At 38.7% G+C, this 22780-nt stretch overlaps 1 protein-coding gene across 1 annotated transcript in view; it reads left to right on the forward strand.

The window, feature by feature from the left end:
- Positions 1–22780, forward strand: part of adgrl3.1 (adhesion G protein-coupled receptor L3.1) — a 128499-nt gene that overhangs the window by 7416 nt on the left and 98303 nt on the right. The window contains exon 2 of the mRNA XM_083929248.1: positions 3477–3557. The gene's annotated coding sequence lies outside the window, so the exon portion shown is untranslated. The remainder of the gene's footprint in view (positions 1–3476; positions 3558–22780) is intronic.

Below are 22780 nucleotides of genomic sequence, written 5' to 3' on the forward strand. Positions count from 1 at the left end.
GCAAGCCTTTGATAAATTATATTGGGTATTTTAAAACCAATCTTTGTGTAAAAACCCATGTCAGGCAATTACTATAAGCAATTTTAATGGATGGAATGAAATATGTTGCTTTGTGTCTTAGTCTTGTGTGTGTGTGTGTGTGTGTGTGTGTGTGTGTGTGTGTGTGTGTGTGTGTGTGTGTGTGTGTGTGTGTGTGTGTGTGTGCGTGTGTGTGTGTGTGTGTATGTGTGTGTGTTTATGTATACATGTATTGATATATCTCATTGTCACCGGACATATCAACCAGTTTTTTGTTTCACCATGTACAGCTTTCTTCCTACTCCCCTTCTCTCTCACTCTCTCTCCTTCTCTCTCTCTCTCTCTCTCTCTCTCTCTCTCTCTCTCTCTCTCTCTCTCTCTCTCTCTCTCTCTCTCAACGATTTATGTGGGGCACATAGACAAGAGTCTTTAATTTTACGCCTGGGTAGACCATCTACACTATTGCTCCATATTCTTCATGTTTATATCGAATCCGTCGAAGCCCAGGGGGAGAATTGTGGGTTTTAACATGAACATATAGGGGACAACACCCTTTAAAAGAAAGTCATTTCATTGCTTCATTTGGAAGTGCCATAAATCTCCACCAACAGCCATCCACACAATTTCTGGTGTCTTATGGTACAATCTGTTTTGTTCGAAGCATAATTACCAAGGGTTATACATGGAAAAACCACCATAAAAGCATACTGTGGAGTCATCCTAATTACATACAGAAGGCTCATGAGTAATGGGGGTGACATGGGACATCAATACAACCACTGCCTCTCATAATAGAAAACACCATTGTTTTACTGTGAGAAAATGGTCAGCATCCATCATGTGAAATAATATGTTTTTTTTTCTGGAAGACTTTAAAAAAAAACTTCCTTCTCCTCATCACGTCCATGCATTGTTCAGTCAGGCTAAGCCACTCACCACCCAAAAGCTTCTCTGCCAGCGCCCCTTCCTAGCTCTCACAGTAGTGGAAGCTCTCTCTGTCCTGGTTGCTCTCAGAGGAGTCATCTCACCTCTATTTGATCAAAATTGTGTTTCTCTTATGAACTTGAATGGTCTTAAATCTTAACACTGCTCTCTAAATGGTAGTCATCTACATTTTCTGAAAAATTTACTTTAGTAGGGACGTATGTCGTTAGCACGTGCAGATGATGCAACAGTGAACAAAATACATTTAGAGAACGAGATGTTTTTTTTTTTCCTTTTAGTTCCTGCTCTTTCAGTTCAAGAAGATATGGGATTAATCTGGCAATGGTTATGGTTAGGTAACTAAAATACTTGGTTAAGGTTAGGGAAAGATTGTGTTACGGTTAAAAGAATATATCCTACATGGCCATTTTCATCCCAACCTCCTGCATTGGATCTTATTGTTAACATTGGACATAAGAGGCAAAGTATGGAATCATCCAATATGAATGTAATTCCTGTGCTGGTGTGTCTGTAGGTAAAAATAAAACACTTGTTTCAAATCAGACCTGTACCTTTTGACACCAGAAAAGAGAACACATTAGGATTTAATGAAGAATTCAGTGACGGAGCAACGCGATGGTGCACTGCTGATGAATGCATGGACTTTTGCAATGGCTGCATCTATAATCTTCTCTTTCCCCTTTTCCACTTGTTCACGTAAATGAGTCCTAATGAAAAATCACATTCCCCACAAAGTTCTGCTCCTATTACAAACTTTGTCCCTCACCTTCTTTCCTGCACACCCAAACCTGTTTCTCTTATGCCTCTCTTCCTCCGTTTCTCTTTCATTGATCCCTCCTTTGTTGACCAGCTCCGTGTGAATAATGTATACCTTGTTCTGAGAAAAGCAAGTGCAACATGAATTAAGGTGCTGTATTAGGTGGGGGAGCTTATCACCTAACTTTTCTTGCCAATACTCCGTTGCCTCAGGCAATTCTCCTGCATTGTAGTGCATGCGTATACATATAACAAGGCGTGTACACTTATTCCCATGAATACACATGAATACATGCAAACCCATTCATGTACAGAAACAAAGTACAATCAATCCATTTTTTGTTGTTCTGCCCACCCAACCATATAGATATTGCTCATGGCCTCCTGTACTGGCTAATAGACCCAATTGCTGCACAGCCCTGCCTGAGAGGTACAGAGGTCCAGGCTCTGACACTCTGTATGAATGTGTGTGTGTATATGTATCACAGTATGTTGATGCACTTATTTTTGCGTGGTTGTAAAAGTCTTGTAAGGCACACAGACAAAAGCTCTGGAAGAGAAAATTCAAGGCCAAACAGATACGCCATTTACTCCTTCCTGTAAACAGCAAACTGAAAACACAAAACTAGTTTGCATGACAAGGGGATCACTCACAAACCCACGTCCAACCCACGCTTTGTATTTTATCTGTATCTTATCGTATCTTCAATTAGTCCATTTGTATTCATGTGTGTTGATTTTAGTATCCATAGTAGCAATTTCATTCTAGTGAGACCATTTCTTTTTAAACTTGACCTCATTGTATAAAATTACCTGTTGTGACCTCTAGGATAATCAGAGCCCCGTCACATTTTTAAACCACAGACTAGAGACCTAGGGCATTCAGGAGATGTATGGCTTTCCTAGGTATATTAACAAAAAGAGGTTTATTTGGTACCCCTAAAATCACATGGCCCCACCCTGCTGCCCCCCTCAATTGAAAAGGTCTAGAACCACCACTGCAGCAAACTTTACCCTCAAGAGAAGTAGGTTGTGGAGGAGGGTGGGGGTGAAGAACAAACCGGAGAGACATAGAGGGAATCTTCAAAACAGAAGAGGAATATTGTGAAAAATGTATGTAGTAGCCTACAAAGGGATGGAAAACAGGGGGAGAGGCAGGTGAAGATAGGGAAAGGAGACAAGGCACAAATAGAAAAAAATATATAAGCAGCATTCTAACTGTAAATAACTGCCACTCTGCAGTCTAGTAACAAAGCTAATAATTTCCCTTTCTGAAAAGTGTCTCTAGCATTTGGCAGCGAAATGTCACCCATATAAACCAGTTATCATGGCATGAGAGAGCTTTTTAGCTATAAACTGCCAGCAAGCACAGAGATAGACCATTGATATCGTGACACTTAAGAGGTCATTACAAGGCAGAGCACACAACACGTGTGTGTGTGTGTGTGTGTGTGTGTGTGTGTGTGTGTGTGTGTGTGTGTGTGTGTGTGTGTGCGCATTCGCAACACATAGACACACAAACACTAAACAAGCAATCACAAGCGGAAGTGGCTTGTGAACTGCTTGGTTCTCGTGTTTGAGTGGGTTATGGCTATTCACACAATGCTGAGGGGACCATTATTCACAGTGCACCCCACATTCACTACATATTACGGCTATCTGTCTCTATTGTGAAAAATGACAGGGACTTCAGTTCATTAAGCTTGAATAACTCTCTCTCTCTCTCTCTCTCTCTCTCTCTCTCTCTCTCGCTCTAGGACCACGACGTCCAGCTGCTATTGAGATGTGATTCTCTGGGGTTTCTTTTCACTTTGACAAAGCAAAATACACTATAACAGGTAAGAATGTTTGCCCTTATGTGTGCATGCAAGTTTAAATACACAGCATCTCACCCCATCATAATTTTAGACATAATTATCCAGGGATGTTGACTGTGAATGCATTCTTGTTTACAGCAGGCTTATTTTGGCCAGGGGGATAGTCACACAGATATACATACACACCTGGTGTGCAGTTTTTGCCAAATCCACAGTATGTATTATGCTTTTTTAGAACCCAAATACGACATAGCGTTCTCCCAGGAGATCTCAGGGTTCCATCTGTGCCAGAGAGTGCTCTAATTGGCCCGACAAATGTGTCCTCTCAAACTGCTAATCCAATCAGACATGACCCACTGAGCTTCAAAAAGAATACAGAACTGCATGCAACAAATGCAACAATAGAACAGAATATTGTTGAATATAATTGAATAGAATAAGTGTAAAGACAGTGTATGCTCTTAGCCCCAGAGAGAATACAACAAAATAAACTACAAACATCACATTTGTTGTAACAAGCCCGCTTTCCTTGAACACATCGACAGGAGTTAAACCACAAACTCAGACCTTTATCTTCCCATGAAGCCACTCACTGCAACTTATTTACAGTGTATTTAAGAGCCGAGCTGGACCTGTAAAATGTTGTATTCATGAGCTCCTTTTTAATTAGAAATACTGTCTCCTAGAGTTGGGCTGATGAATTGCACATTCAATTTATTGACGATAGAGGAGGTTGCAGTTCTTGGACAGCTCAGTTGATGTATCCTGTTGACATCAGTTTTTCAATGAGGTGAGAAAATAGTTGCATCTGTGCTGTGTAAAAACCCCAAGGCCACCTTTTCATGCATGTTCCTCGTCTTAATTGATTGAACTAGCTGTGAGTAATGTGAATGGTGCTCTCTCTCTCTGTGATTAGTCAAGCTGTAACTATGGCCAAGGTCATTTCACTAAAGTGTCCTTCCACTTTAATACAAATATTAAAATAAATACACAAGGACATATTCGGGACAAGGGATTTCAAAATATTAATTGTGGGTATCAAAAGGCTTCAATAGAGTCTGTGTATTTTTTGTCATTCAATTTTAATTTCACAAAAGGATATTAAAAAACAAACAAAAAAAATTAGTGGTTATTTGATATTTGTTTTATGATACAGAAATTTAAATTGAATTCCAAGGTATTTTTCTCTATCAAGGTCAGAAATGGGTGGACAAAATTAAAAAAACAAAAACATTTGATTTTCATTTTCTAGTTATAATAAAAATTAAAAAAAAATCACTAAAAGAGAGAAAAAAAAAACTGCAATTTTTTTCATTTTCTAGGATCAGAAGTTGTTGTTTACATGGTTACGCGTATAAGGATGGTGCTGTGTCAGAGAGGGGAAAAAACGTACATTGCTAATTAATGGATACAAAGCCCACTGGTGTCAGTCGAGAAATAAAAAATAGCCATGTGTAAATCTGTACGCAAAGATTTGTAAATTGAGGGAACAGATTTTGTGTAACACAGAGACAATGAAGGGGACCAGACATATCTCCCCAGAGATATAAGCTTCTAATCTTGATATTATAATTTGTGACAACACATCGGTAAGGTTCTGAAGGGTTTGGCTGTTGGAAGTTGTAATTGGTTTAGTTCAAAAGTGCTGAATTTTATCTTATTGCTTTATTGTTGTTTGGAAGGCTTTTACTATATGGAAAACATTCAGGTATTGTTAGTGGGCTGAAGGAACATAAACAATGTGATCATTATATGGATAAAATACAGAATGACAACCCATCATACTACTGATAAACTAAAAGCTATGTCTCATGTAGGCTTATCCATTTACAATGAAGCTTGATCATACTTCCTCAGGCCACAGAAGATTTATCTTTGTATTGCATTATATTGCCTATATTAGCTTAACTATAATCTTCTAAATAACAATTAGCCATGAAATCTAGCATTTTTGAACAAAACCTGTTACTAATAGCAATAGTCAAACCCGTTAGAACCGTAACTGAGAAGTAATTTTGTCAAAGTTAGAAGACTAATCTACAGTAGCCTACTTAGCGCTGTTATATGATACATTAGCAATTTAACAAAGCATAATAATGTAGACAGACTACCATAATAGCAAATACTGTATAATGCTTAGGTGACATTTAGATTAAATAATATCAGTACATGGTGGCTAATTTACACGTTTAAGCTATTTGTTTCAGCTATAGATTTTTTTCTGTCTTCTTGTGATTTTAATTTTTGTTTTGTGAACTAGAAAATGAAAATCAAATTGTATTTTTAAATTCAGTCCATCACTTTCAGACTTTGATAAATAAAACACCTTGTAATTCAAGTTTCATTTTTGTATTTAAAATAGAAAATCAAATAACAACTCATTTTTTTGTTTTTTAATATCCTTTTGTTAAATAAAAATCGAATGATACACAATTTTTTTTCATAGGTTTTACAACAGAAGTTGTGTTTCTTAGTTAATTAATGTTTTGGGTTTTTTTTTTGCTTTTGGGGGGCTTAAACATTTGCTTATCCTCATTATATGTTTTCTTAGTTTTAGTTTTATTGTATTTAATGATATAATCTTAGTGTGTGAACATGGTCAGTTTGAGTGTCCGTTTGAAAGGCCCTTCCTGTCCAGTGTGTGTCACACTGCATGCTTTCCTTCCTCAAGTTACTCATATGACTCAGAAGGCTTGCTTTGAAATCTAATTCTGCGATATCAGGGCTGCATTTTGTCTTTCTTCCACTGTAACAATGAGTGAAAAGAAAGAACAACAGGAAAGGGGATATATCATTCCTCATGTGAGGGATATGTGAGGGATGTGTGGAACAGGTGTTTCCTGCTCCGCATGCACAAACACGAAACATTCATATACCACATTACTAATGAGAGCACAGGTTGAAATACAATTCTTATTAGTTTCATTGGTTAAACAATAATTACATGTAAAGTGAGTCACACGGCAGTACGGTACACCTATGCATGGACAGATACTGTAAGCAGATAAATATTCATCCAGACATGGTGGCATTGGTATTTATACCAAATGTAACACTAACACTACACAATTTGTGTAGTTACCTGGAAACAAATGAGGAACTACCCGTTTGTGAATCATTATATATGAGTAACTCTTAATCCAAATGTAAAGAGTAGCTCAGTAGTGCTTCCTTACTTTATCATTACTTCCTGTTTTTGTGGCCTTCAAGTAAATATATGCATAATACTGAATACTACTCACTAACTGCTTATTACTTCATCATTATTTTAACAACACAACAATGGAGATAGCAGGATTCTTAAGTGTTTAAAAATTTAGTAATTAACACGTTTTTACTAGTTTTGTGCAGATCAGCAGCTGGTTCAGAATCAATCCGCAATGACAAAAGTGGTCAGTAGGATCGATTCACAGACATACAAGGACTAATCATTACTTAATGATTCAATAATATAGGATCTCCCAGTCTGTTCTCTATTAACTCCTCATTATTTAGAGTCCTCCGTAAGAATTATTAGGGAAGTACTTATTAATGATTCATCAATTATCAAGTCGTTCCTGATTTGTTCCTTGCTTCTCAATTAACTAATAAATCATTAACCATTAACTTCTCGATCAAATTTGATTAGGCGTTACTCATTACCTTATGGTTCACTAACAGTTAGGTCCTCATTTGTTTGTTTGTTCCCTGGTAATGTGGCCCATAACTAACTGCAACTGCAACTGAAATAAATAAAAAAATATTTCTTTTTAAGACTATAATATTGTGTTAAAGTGGTGAAGAAATGTGAACCTTTATTAGTACAGTGTAAAACAGACGGATAGAATTTTGGGCACATACTTTTTAAAGCAATATTTTGGACATCATTTAATTAAAATTAATTAATTAATTAATATATGCAGCTCACAGAGAAAATATTTTCTCAGTTGCGCTCCAGCACACTGCATTATAATAATGACATTGTTATTGGTCGTATTTAAATTATTTTTTTGTTATTTACAGGTATAGCAATTTATATTAGTATAAGTAAAATCTTATCCAGAGCAGATCTTTAAAATGTAAAACTAAATAGTTAAATTATTTAATAGTGATTGAAACATAAACAAAATAGGGGACTTTTTAAAGACATATCATTAGACCCAAATATCAAACAAAGTGTCCCCCAACCCAAAAAAAAAACAAAAACCAATTAACACTAGACAACAACCAAGGCAATTTGAAACTAATACAATTCTAGCTGTAGCAACCTTTACCCAAATGCATGAGTCATACACACACATATACACACTCTCCTTTGCCCTCCTGTTGCCACCCCCCATGAATACAGGCTTATTGTTTTATAATGTGACCTTTGCCTTGAGTGGAGAGGCCTTTGTCCTAAGACAATAGAGTCCATATTGTAAACCATGCCAGTCAATGCCGTCCACACAGCTGCCAGATAATGGGTGCATATTGTTCAGGGTCCAAGTTGAAGGCTTTGAGGCAGGCACTTGTGGCGTGTCCGTCCGTGTGTGTGTGTGTGTGTCCATCCGTGTATGTGTGTGTGTGTGTGTGTGTGTCTGTAATGGTTATGTCTGTAAGATGCAAGCCTGTTTTCGAGAATCAGCAGATGGGCCTGTGCAATTAGACTGAGCCTTCTTCCCTTGTGTGAACACACACACACAAACAGACAAACACCAACCCACACAGCCACAAGCATTCACATAAAAACACACCCAAAGCTGGGCATGAGGCAGATGTCTCTGAAACACTAGACCTGGAAGGTACTGTAATGGAGAAGGAAATTGAGAAATGAGCCACTAAACATCACACAAAGGGTTTATGCACCTACGTACCTATCTGTCTATCCATCTATAAGGGCTGGGTGATAAATCAATATCAATACTGTCATATATTGACTTTCAACAGAATTACATAATAAAGATATGAACATGTTGTGTTGCCGTTCACGATAATTATCATGAATGAGCTGTAATTAAAAACTAACAAAATTACATAATTAAGTTTTGGTTTTACAAACATGAAGCCTATCCTCAATGATATCAATGGAGTGGACAAAACAATAAAAACATATGTCAGTATCAAATGCTGTATAATTCGACAGCTTCACAAACTACATCTTCCGATACCACTACACAGTTTAATCCACATCTCTCTTAAACAATTGAACATTAGTGTGTATAGGAGTATCTAATAAACTGCCAACTAGCTGTAAGTGTGATTGTTTTTGTTTCAAGCAAATACATGGTGGCAAGGTTAATGATTCCAAACAAGAGGCAATTAAAATAACAATTAGTTGTTGAAGTATTTGCTCAGACATAAAAAGGTGTCATGTCTATCTATCTATCTATCTATCTATCTATCTATCTATCTATCTATATCTGTCTATCCATCTATCTATCTATCTATCTATCTATCTATCTATCTATCTATCTATCTATCTATCTATCTATCTATCTATCTATCTATCTATCTATCTATCTATCTATCTATCTATCTATCTATCTATCTATCTATCTATCTATCTACCTATCTATCTATCAACCTGACTATCTCAGTACACCATCTCCACATTCATGTATTGACATGCAGTAACAGATAGGCTCAGAGGAAATGAGCTTGTGACTGAAAGGTCACAGTTTAAACTCGGAGTAGTACATAGCTGTGAAAATCCTTGCAGTTTAAATCCCTCAACAACTGCCATCAGGGCTGCGACCTCTGGGCACTTAACCTTTAGCTGTTCCAGTGGAGCAGCTTGGTGCCCAATAGTGCGAGACTGTGTGGCTGTGCCGCGCTTCTTCCAGGTGTGACTGTGTTAATGTGTGAATATTGTCCGACCTTCCTTCCTCTCAGCTACTCCCCGTCAGCCATTCATGCAAACATGAATGTGTCCTTTCTTAGTCACCCTAAGAGCCACCCTGAACTAAGCTTGTGGCTTGGCTTATGACTTACGAATGTGTGGCAATTTGAGATATTATTTCCAGTTTTAAACTGCATCCGGTGATAGTTGGAATAAATTCTGTTGATCTTAGATTTGCTGTTTATTTTTGATTACATGCCCTTTTACCATGTCTTGTGACTGAGTATCCTGTTGACTGTGCTAAAGATACGAGGATGTCCCTTATGCACTCCCCCCCCCCCCTCCATGGATCAAGACAGTGCACCAGAGGAGCAAACCCACACACCACCACACCGACACAAACCTAATCACACACGCACGCACGCACGCAAGCGCGTGCACACACACACGCACACATACACACACGCACACACACACACACACACACAAACATACACACACACATACACACACACACACACACACACACACACACACACACACACACACACACACACACACACAGTGACGTAAATGCATCAACAAAGACTCACACACTCACCACTTATTAACACAAATACATCACCACCTGAGTGCACTGTTCCAACCCCCCAAACACCCTCCACAACACACACACACACACGCACACACACGCACACACACACACACACACACACACACACACACACACACACACACACACACACACACACACACACACACACACACACACACACACACACACACACACACACACACACACACACACACACACAGTTAACAACAGGGAATAGCCCACAGAGATGCTCTTTGTCAACAACTTGGAAAAAGCAGCTATTTAGGGTCGCTGTATTCCTGAAAGGATAAGCCATCTTATTTGTTTGAAGAGCCTGTGTGAAACAAAACAAGTCAGGCGACATTTACTATTACTCTCTGTTTCATATTTATGCTGTTCTGCTTATGAACTGGTATTAATTGTTTAATGTAGAGTATGGTATATATATTGTGAGTGTAGATTTCCAACATGACTGGTGTGATGATGAGCAGATGCACTCACAGATGTTTTCCCTCCATGTGTCTGTTTACCAGTTCAATTATCCCCATCACATACTGTAGAGATTTGTTGTTTTATTTAGGAGCTTTAGCAAAGATTCCAGGGGAAAAAAACACTAGTTAATGAAGTATTACAAGCCTGTGTTGACTCCATTGTCTCTGGCACTTGAAATCTTGTTTGTGCATTTGGGAGAATGAAAACATTAAAAAAAACACTATAAATGTCAAAACTTAAATACACTTTATTTCATTTTGTTGCATTATGCAGCGTGGTTTAAGAAAAGATGTCTGACTTGATCGAAGATAATTGTTCTGGTAAATATACTGTGAAAGTTTATGTGTTGTTGGCAACTTTTTTGGGAGGCTGCTGGGCTCAGATGTTCAGTAAAGGAACTAGAGCTGGGCAATATGCCCAAAATCTTATATAGGTTATTTCATATCTCAATAACAAAAATATAACATGTTTTCTAGTAATTTAATACTATACAAAATAACCCCATGGTAAAGTCTATTTTTGTATGCTCCTGTGTGAATTACATACCTGAAAAATGAAAAGTTATTTTTTTTCTCATTTTACGAGGAACTTTAAAGCCAAATGAATGGAAAGTATTGTCTAATTTAGAAAATATTGCCGTAATGCAGTTCAGTTGCTGTTTTTGTTTCTGTATTTTTGTATCCCTTTGGCGATATATAGATCTTCCTTCTTTTATCATCTTCTTCCATATCGCTCAGCCTTAAGGACTTTATCTCAGTATTTGACGATATCTACTTACATATGTGAAATTATGGGTTGTGTGATCCAGTTTGTTTATTATCAGCGATTTTAGATAACATTTTTTGAGAAGGTTGAGTTAATGTGCTCATTATCGTCAATTTAGACGTTATTCATTCATTCATTCATCTTCAACTGCTTTAGATGTTATTGTGTATCATAAAATCAAAATATGATTTTTCACAATATTGTCTTCATTGAAACATGATAATTGTTCATATTGAATCATCACCTAGCCCTAAAATACATAAATACAAATAAATAAGCCTATTCCAACCATTATCAAAGAGGATTCAATCCTTTGAACATGCTCTCTGTATGCACTTTCAGTTATTGTTATGGCATCTATTGTATGCAACCCTCATATTCAACTCCTGTTTTTGAAACTTGAATCTATCCAGAATTTTCATTTTTGAAAGGGAATCATTGTTCAAGACTTCAGGCTACAACATGAATATGAGATCTGAACAGCATAAGATGAATTTTTGATCAAATATTTCTCACTGGCTGAATTGAGCAATTATTTAGACTTTGTAACTTAAACTTAAAAATAAACCATTATCTTTCGATTTCTGTACTTCGTAGTATAATACAAATAAATCCTACTGTAACCTAAACTATTTTATATGTCATTTTAAAACAAACTTAGTTGATTCACAACAAATTGTGCAAAATTCCATGACAATGTCATAGATTAATGATTACCCTTTTAGGAATGCACAAGCATGATATAAAGCAACAACAACATGTGATGTAAAAGTATGGCACATTACATGAACGTCAGCATCAGATACACAATTCAAAATCCATTACAGAATGGAAATACACAGTAACATTTGTGGTCCACCCACTGCTACTTTGAATTACTGTATTTTCAATGCATCTGGCTGCTCTGGTCTGTCGATTGGAATACATCAACACGCCAGGGATATGAAACTGCAATAAGATCCAGACCTCACTGTGCGTGATTTGAATATGAAATGATTAGATTATTGATTTTGGTTATTTGGGTCTCCTGCCCCAAGATGATATTGTGGCAGCGCAATCACCATGGCTGACATTTAGCACTGTGTTTACCTTTGCTGTCTACATTGATTGCTTCAAAATCACCACCCATACATCCTGCCCGGGCTCATTGTATCATGAGTTTTATGCTATTTCAGAAAAGTGATGGATTCCGCTTATCAAAAATGCAACAGTTGTGATCCGTGCCGGTGCAGAAAATAACCACATTTCCTTGCAATCATGGAACACTGGTTCTTACAGGCTTGCATTTCAAACACCATTGAATATCATTATAAAGATAGTGGATGCAATGCATATGGGGGGTATTAAATAGGTATTCAACATACTGTATGTTTGATAACACAGGAATGATATTTATAGCTTTCTCCGTGAAACTGATGAGGGTTTGAACCTAAACCCTTTGATTCTACCCGCTGAGACATAAAATCTCAGTCTCAACCCCAGTGGGCAACAGTAATAAGTCTTGATTTTTATATTTTAATGTTACAGGTACATTTCTCACACTGAATCACCACCACTGTACCTCTTCAATCCCAATAAGCTTTGAAGAAAATCTTCAGTTTAGATTTTCAATTTTGTTTCCGGAGAGAAGTGAAAATGTAATATCTAACAAAGTGTTTGCTGACAAATAGAATCCCATATCACTGTGGATATCCGTCATGGGACATTTTACACACATCGCTCAGCCGCCAAAGTGATTCAAAAGGATAGTGTAAATGTTTCTTGACTATATATATATGAAGGAAATATTTATTTTGTTCCCACAAGCACAATTTCATATACAGGAGTCAAGGTGACAGTATGCAAATGAGTGCGTCTCCTCTTCTAGATACATTTCTATATTCCCTGTGCTTTTTTTTTTCAGCAGTTAGACAATCTGGCGTTAAGTGCCTCCTTTTATATTTATCTACCACTGTTGGTCCTTATGCATTATTAAATTATGAACAGGGCCCAGTAAGCACCCTAGAAAGGCCTTTTTGAATAAATATTTCAGGACTCTGATATACACAGTTCATATCTGCTCTGTAATGCAAGAACCAAAAGGTTTGGTTCTAATGTCTTATGCAGAAATCTTTTTTTTCCTAACTGAATCAGTGGAATCTACATTTTGACTTTTTTTGCTAATACTAAAAAAAAGTCTTGGAAAGTTTGCATGTGTGTATTTCTGGGAAAGTATTCGGACAATCTATCATCTAACACTGTCTCAGTAAAGGAATCGTGTTATGTAGGTCCTGAGAATTTTCCATAGTTTTTAATGTGAGGTGATGTTGAAATGGAAGCAATGGGTGAAGAGGAACTGACCAGGGCAAACTTTTTTTTTATAATCAACAGAAGGAGCTGAATTTACAGGACAAATGATAGATTGAATGGAAGAGGAAGTATGCAAGAAAATATGCAATGAAAAAAGGCAGCGAGAAAGAAAAGCAGTTAAAAGCAGAGAAGTAAACAAGACTAGTTGGGGAATAATAATAGGGGATGAAAAATAAACGATAAGAATGGATACACTGAAGAAAAAGCATATAAAAAAAACAGAAAGTTACAGTAAGTGTATTCTCCTGCTAACCAAGCCAGACTCCTGCACGAGGGTTTAAATCTGGGCCACAAGTGTCGAATCCAGTCTGTTTGTCTGCCTCCTCTTTGATGCAGCATCATTTACTGCTGAGCTGGCTGTTATCTCTGGCTACTGTTCAGGACAGCTCTCTCACACACACACATACACACACAGATGCACACACGCACACACGCACACACGCACACGCACACGCACACGCACACGCACACGCACACGCACACGCACACGCTACTCACAATCTTTGTCTCTCCACCGCTGGCTTTAAGGCATGGCTTTGATGGATCCATTGTGACAGTACTGGGTTCAGAGCACAGTGACAGAGAGGAAGAGAGGGAGATGGTGATGGGGGAGAGAAAGGGTGGCACGAAGGAGAAGACAGATGAATCAAAGGGAGGAAAACAACAGCAGCGGCAGTGGTTCAACATCACTGCATCTCCAGCTGACATAATTGATTGTATCAGAGGCAGTTTTGTAAACCGTTAATTTCTCCCTCATGGGTTACTCGGCTGCAGTGCCATGCAGTTGAATTGAAATGCTGCACAAGCGTGTGTGGGCATATGTATGACTGTGTGCTTCAGTGTTTATTTTCATGTGGCACAGTTGTTTGTTTTGTGCAATCATTTATTTATTTCTGCTTCAAATATCTTGCTTTGTCATTAGCCAATTATTCTTGCATGAATCAGCCTACTAACATGACAAATACGAACTAGGCATCAAATTGTTAATTAGCTACAATTAGTCATTTGCTTAACACAATATTATTAAGCAGAATAGTGCTTTACAAAGGCAGGCAGCAGTAACTACAGAAATAGCAAAGTTGAAAAAAAAAGGTTCTGAAGCGTGAAGGCTAAAGACAGGGTAAGACATCTAAAGGGTACTGAAGCAAGGCTACAGAGCACTTAGCAGGACTACTTTTTCAGAGATTTTTTCTTTACATGATTTAAGATTTAGCTACTGCCTTATTTATGTGGTATACCAAACCCAATTACTAAAATTATTTATTTTACAATCACAAGAATCAGGTCAGAAAAAGCCAATAAATTAGTTTTTGCTAAGTCTAGCTGTGAGCGCTCCGGCTAGCTTTAATTAGCTGCAGTTTGATTTTACCTGTATTGTATTGTACAATATGTACATTGTACATTTCTATTGCATGATCTCTTATTTTTCATGCATGATCATTTTTTCTTCTGTGTGGAGTTTGCATGTTCTCCCCGTGTCTGCGTGGGTTTTCTCCGGGTTCTCCGGTTTCCTCCAACAGTCTAAAGACATGCTTGTGTTAGGTTAATTGATGACTCTAAAATTGTCCGTAGTTGTGGATGGTTGTCTGTCTCTGTTCATCTCTATGTGCCCTGCGATAGACTGGCGTCCTGTCCAGGGTGTACCCCGCCTCACGCCCAATGTCAGCTGAGATCGGCTCCAGCCCCCCGCGACCCAGACAGGGACAAGCGGTTGAAGATGAATGAATGAATTAATGAAACAGATGTCAAAAAGTCTGATTCTGGTCTAAGCAGAGTTTTGAGCACATAGGCTAGGTAGCAGGCTAAGGCCTGTAATGAAATTTGCGCTGTTCAGTCTCTATCTTCAATGTTCCTCTATATTCATTCTGCAGTGGTGCTTCACCACGACTCCATGAATGAAGGAGCTCTCTGTGGTTAGTTTAAGGGCCTTTAATAACAGCAGGGCAGTTGAGTGCCTGTTATCAAAACTTCTAGTCAATTGAACCAGTGAAGTAAAGGTAACATCGGTTGCCAAGGTTACAAACCAGCTCGTTAATGACACGCTAACATGTTGAAGGATTTGGAGTTTTCAGCACAGCCAGACTTGAGAATTTTCCGGCAAAACAGATCGGTGATGCTGTTTTGCCTTCGTTGCTCTTCATGAATTTTGTTGGACGTGATGTACTTTAATGTAACGCCGGTGCCTCTGTGTGCTTTTTGTGGAGTGAGCGCTGCTCTGGATTCCGCCTGTGGCTTAATGAGTAAAAGATAAAGCTTCATCCAAATACTCTAGTCACAGCGTAGGAAAGCACATTGCTATTGCCAGATAAGTGACAACTTTGTTCTCATTTTCTGGAAGTGTAGCATTAATGCATGACAGAATTAGCAAAATGGATCACTTAGTTAGCTTGTAGTTGATTGAGCCGATTGATCTCAGCATGCCCTCCTGTAAAATAGTGCTTATTGCCTATACATTTGATATCTTTCATTTTGTCCGATAATATCGTATATCATTGTTTTTCTTAAAGCAACATTGTCATCAGGGGAATTTCAATATGGCCCAATCCTACTAGGTAGCTGATTCCTGCTTTGTAGGGAAGTAGTAGTAGTTTTGTTTATATATAGTTTATACTGTAGTTTATAGCATTACATTTGTCACTTTACTTTTACCTCTATCTGATGTCTGCAGGTTTTGTTTTACGACTCTTTTTGAGGGTCTGAGGGTACCGAGGCTACAAGAAAGAAAAGGATGAATGCCGTAGGTTATTAACTTGCTTTAAGATTCTCCTCCACTCAATCTGATCGCTTTTGGCAGTCCCTCTTTCTGCCGCTGCCTCCCTCCATCCGCCCTGTCTCCATCCCCCTGTATGTCCTCCTTTATCCAATCTTTCCATCTCTATCATCCTTTCTCCCTCCTGACCTCATATGTGTATCTCCTCCTTTATCTTCTCCCCCTCTCTCATATCCTTCATCTCTTCTCCTCTCCCCATCCTCCCTTGCACATCTCCGCCTCAGCCCATCTTGTCTCATGAGGGAGGGAGGGTGCACAGAGTTGATTAGACTGGAGCATTAGAAAGTTCAGAGCAGACCAGAACAGAGTGTGGTGTCTAGCCGCCAGGCGGTAAAAAATCAAAACAGCAGTGCCTTACAGATGAGGTCGTTGGTGGTGGATTTTCAGGGTGGTTTCGGTGCATCAGATTTCTGGGAGCGTCCTCAGAGCAGCCAGAGGCAGCCATGCGGAAACAGCAGTGGTCCGGTCAAAGCTGGAGCCTCCCCAGACGCAATTTTCTGACGGGCATAGAATGTCTAACACGGAGGGAAAGGATGAGGTGCACAGTCAAGAGCTTTGAACTATTTTAGTGTGGAAATAATTTTAAAGGGATAGATCTCTTTAAAATGAAAATGTTTCTCATGCTAAATGCAAAGGAGTACAGATAAATCCTTGCTCTGCACTGTCACAATCCATTATCCCCATGTTTAAACAGAAAAAAATCTTTGATTCAACTATTTGAAAAAGCTATAAAAGGTGCAATGAGAAATATCAAACCAACAAAATAGTGTGATTACAACAATCAATCACTACACTAAGACTAAACAGTGCTAAACTGCTACCATTCAGTGGGGATTTGGAATTGAGACCACAATGACCGAAACATTTCACAGTGATGTAGGGGTGACCTATACCTTTAAGGCTACACTCTGCAGCTTTTTGCTGTAATGCCACACAAAGGATTTACAGCGCGGTGCCGTATGAAATAAATTGCCAGGCAGGCCACTTGTCTTCAGGGCACAGTGTCAATTGTGCACATTCCAACAGTGAACCAGCCCCTCACCCACACACATACACACATGCACACTCTCCTGTGTGTACAGTTGTACATGTTAGAAAATAGCCAGTGGGAGCAGTCGTTCTGCATCTGGCTGTACCAGTCAAATGTATCGATTGAAAATGAGAGACACAAGCTGACGTGACTGTTTGTCTCGTCGAGTTAAGATTTGGTCAGCACAAACATGTGACACTGACTCATTATCAATTGTGATTTTAATGTAATCCGAGGGGGCTTGTATGCAAACTCCTCTCTTCCCCAAACACCCTGGAACAAGAAACATATGGATGGATACGTGTTGTGGCCGATATGTCAAGACATGTTGGGGGTTGACAGTATGTTTTACCTGAGCCTTTCGTCACACTCAGAGGCCAGTTACTGCTAATGAGTATCAGCGTCATCAGCACAGGGCAATCACGAGGATAGGCCCTCTATTCAATATCACGGAAGTATTTGTGTTTGTATGCATGTTGTTATGTTGCCCTGTGCATACTTGGTATGAGTGTGTGCACACATGCTTGTTTGCAAGTGCGTGTGCATGTGCATGTGTGCTTGCATCTATTGTCTGTCATTATAGGACATAGGCCAGACCCCAACCAGGACCTATTCTGATTATTCATTTCTTCAGCTCCTCACTGCCAAATTAGCTATCTGAATTTGGATGTGTGTGTGTGTGTGTGTGTGTTCACTCTAATCAAAATTCTCCCAGCCTTTCTACCTGTGCTGATGATAATTTGCCACATTACCTATACCCACTCACTCTGTCACCCACGCAGCCTCATTCCAACCCTCTCCATCACACAAGTACACACGCACGCACGCACGCACGCACGCACGCACGCACGCACACACGCACGCACACACACATGGTGGTTAAACCCGCCCGAGCAAGCCAACTGGAGGTAATTTACCATAGCCTGGCGGACACATGCCATTTTACTGAACACGTTGCATGGCCCCCAGAGCTTTGTTCCGCTTAGAGTTCTCTCCAACAGAGCAAAGAATGAACAACTAAAGAGACTAAAGAGATGGAAGAAAGAAGAAAGAAAAGAACAGGTGAAGAAAAACTAAATGAAGAAAAATGGCAATGGAAAAATAATGCATACAATTCTGAGCTTATTCCTATGCACAACCATGACTCTTGCACAACAAATTGGTATATAATATAATAGAACATTTGAAGATATATGCATCAGTGTATTTTGATCTTTTGGACAAACACATCAAATGCCTTCTCTGAATATATATCTTCAACAAATATTTTAATAAATAATTTCTTCGAAATTGAGAGGTTTAACTAACAATGAGCATGTTGTCTGACTAATTAAGAAGGAAATGCAAATACAGTCACAGATGGAATACAAAATACTAGAATTTGTAGCATTTTCTTTTTCATGACTTACACACATGTGCGCGCACACACGGCTACATGCTTTTCTTTTAGGAAAAAACACAGCACAGGGTAAACTACTAACCAAGCAAGGACACATTTGAGACGCTCTGCCTGAAGGCTGACGGAGCAGGGCATCTTGTCTCCTAGTGATAAGCATGTGTGCTTGTGTAAACGTGTGGGTGTATGAGGGCGCAGGCATGTGTATGTGTGTGTGTGACATGCATTGACAAGGTAGCCCAGTCCGGTCAGCACTCATTAGTGAAAGAGAGAATCCCAGAATGAGGAGTGTGACAGGAAGGACCCTCTCGTTAGGGGACTACACACACACACACACACACACACACACACACACACACACACACACACACACACACACACACACACACACACACACACACACACACACACACACACACACACACACACACACACACACACACACACACACACAGGGTCAGGCTGCCTCGGTGCACAGTATCAGCCCAACATCAATTAGCTCATGGATGCATGCAATATAGTCTGTGAGTGTAGTGGTCCTGGCAACAGCTAGCTTAATGCCGACCCTGTAGGAAATGAAGATTCAGGGCAAGGAAATATAAAATGTTATAACCGAGTCACTTTTGGGTAGCAGATTGTCCTCATAGTTCACTAAAAAATTGGTCCTTGCGGAGAAATAATTAACTCTATTTGATAAGATCACACTACCCTTATCTAAATTAAATCTATTTTTGAGTTTTATATACTATAAACTTTGGTGGCAAAATAGTCTGAAAAGAAACAAGAATGTGTGTATGGAGTTCTGCAATAATTAATAGACTTTTACCGAGCAGACATAACTGGGGCAGAGACGGATAGAAACAGCAGGTAAAGGACTTTGATCCGGGGACGGCTATTTGTCTTGGTTTAATCCTGCTTATTAGTTGATGTTTTGCTCAGTTTTATGCCGATGCTGCTTATTTGCCAGTGAGGGTCTCTCCATTGGGACATTACTAGCTCAGGATCTGAAATATTGAGGTAATTTAAAATATGTGGCTTGATTATTTCATCATTTTAAAAGTGAGTGGGTTCAGATTGGGACCATGATGTTTGCAAAAACCTTATGCACACGATCAGCTAATGAATATGGGGTGTAAACACATTGCATATGTTCTGACAATTAACACCATTACGGCTTATTTTTATTTTTATTCATAATATATTAACCAATCAACACATTAAGATAATGGAAGGAAACAGGTTAGAGAAACGGGGCGATGCTTCAGGCGACAATCGTCTATGCATTGTGGAATCTGTAGATTGAACATATTTTTACGTCATTATCAGAGCATATGGCAGTATGCCGTCCTGCTGAATTATGAATGTAACTTGAGTGAGTTGAGTTTACATCAGTCCGGGACTGCTCAAGGCTGTCACGCAACTACTGTCTGGTAAAAGCACCATGAGCACAGTGGATATTAGAGGGTTAATTAAGTGATGGGTGAGCTGGTGGTGCAGCATACGGGGCGATGGAATAGCTTTTGAATTATGGAACAGTGGAATGCTGTGGCTGGTGGCGTCCGGCCATATGTCAGCGTATGCCTCCTGTGTCTAGCTGGGGACATCTGGTCAGATTGCTCATGTTCAACCGAGTTAGGAACCAATCAATCAAAATAGGGCAGCTAGTTGAGTTGTTTAAACTGGGAGAATATAGTCTACTGTGATTCTATTACTCTGGTGCCATTATGGATTTGTCAGTGTTAGCAGATATGAAACCACTCTCCACTGAAGCAGTTGTGCCATCTGATATTGAGAAAGTTGAATGTAAGTTCAGCATTTAATGCTATTTTGAAGGGATAGAAAAGCTGAGGTGGTGAATGAATGAATGAATCTTGAATGAATCTTGGTGTAAAGACCTTGCTTTTACTTTACTTCTCTTCCTTCAGTTCCTTTATTAGTCTTTGTCAAATGGAAATGTATCAATGTTAGTCAATAAAACAGAGGCTGTATTTTGAACATAAACCGAAATAATTACTTTCCAGTTAACACAAACATATGGAATAAATTCTATCAAATAAACTAATTGGACAAAATATTATTTGACTATTTGATGCTGTTATATATATATATATATATATATATATATGAATATCATTTTCACGTACAACTGCTCTGACGTTTGCTAATATGTATTGCAGCCTGTTTCTTTTTATCACAATAATTTGAAATGGATTTTCAATTCAAAAGATTTATTTTGACATCCTGAAAAGAGCAGAGTGAATAAAACCCCAGATGACTATGCAGCTCTTATCATCCGGTTTGTCTCTGGTATGGGTCTGTTCCCAGAGATTCAGATTCTGCAGTGTACATGAGCCTCTGGGTACATCGGTCTATCTGCCCTGTCTGCAGCATGAGGCTTTTTGTCATTGTAGCTGTTCAGAAGATGCATTATGGATATCTTGTAAGTCTCTGGTGGTTATGAAAAGGTCTGTGTCATCATGACAGTTTCTATAAATAAAATTGTGTATTCTTATAGCAGACGCCGTAGCTATTCAAATATATCCAAGGAAGAAACTATGCCGAAGCAGCTATTTGACTTCACAGCATGGCATGATGGAGATCGCTGGCTACTTTCTAGTATGGTCTCTACTGGGCCAAAATGATATGGTCACACTGATCAATAGTCTCTGTTACACATGATGTATTTCCCATGGCTCTGGCTGTCAGCTTTACTCCATCTGTGCCTGGCTGTTTTTGCAGTCTCTCTCTCTCTCTCTATCTCACACACGCACACACACACACACACACACACACACACACACATGCACGCACACACACATACACACAAGTGCATGCACACGCACGCACACAACACACACACACACACACACACACACACACACACACACACACACACACACACACACACACACACACACACACACACACACACACACACACACACACACAACATGGCTGTTTATTTGGAGCTGGGTTCCCAAGAGAACCGTGAACATTTTGGCACAAAACATTACTGCTGTTACCTTTGAACTCCCATGAAAAATTTTGTTTATTCAACATCAACTAGGACGATTGCATAATGACAAAATGTGATCCAGTGATCCTTCTGGATATTTATAAATTATGATACAAAAATATAACTTTAATAGAGGAAGTGGGTAAATACACTATTTTTTTCATGGTTAAAAAGTGAATTTGGGGGTGCACAAAGAAAGCGATTGGGTTAATTGACGGTGGATCGAGTGGGCGAGTGAGCGAGTGAGCGAGTGATTGAACAATGCTGGTCAGCTTAATCAGTATGGAGAAGTGATGCTTAAAAGTCTGTCACTGCTATAACTAATCTCAGAGACCATCCTCTTATTAATTGTTTGTCACTGATAGGCCATGAAATGAACAATTAGATTGGAACATCAATACATTTCACACTTTGATGCTGATGTGGAATCCCAAGTGAAGTGAAACCTAATACAGACAGCAGCATCATTATGCAAACATTAAGCGCCATTTTATCGTGTTTTTCTATTTTCTTTTCTACAGGGACCACATTTAGCATTCAGTCATGCATTTCCTGCACGGATTTGTTGCTCATGGATTATTCGGTATTTGGTCTGTTGTCTTGTGAAATATGCATTTCGTTTTTCATCTCAGGTGAGATAATAATAAGATAATAATAATAATAATTTGAGGCCCTAATGACAATAAAAGATCATTTTAGAACAACTTGTGAACTACTTATTTGTATCTAAAAAAATACCTGTGGAAATAGTTCAGTTATTGACAGCGACATAATGTACAATGTTTGCCATTTAGCGGTATATATACATGCATAATTGAGGGATCAAATTGACAAATATCCTCCTCATCTCCTACTTCTCATTGATTAGCATGTCTATATATAGTACACTTATACATAATATCTCTAGAGGAAGACTCTATTTGACCCAATCTAATTTTACTTTTCCTGACATTCGACATGGTCTTCATATTCTAGAAAGTTTATTCATATTGTGTTAGGCTAGGGTTGTGAAAACAACCATCTTAATTATT

This window comes from Echiichthys vipera (assembly GCF_963691815.1).
Source record: "Echiichthys vipera genome assembly, chromosome: 2".
NCBI classification, from domain to species: domain Eukaryota; kingdom Metazoa; phylum Chordata; class Actinopteri; order Perciformes; family Trachinidae; genus Echiichthys; species Echiichthys vipera.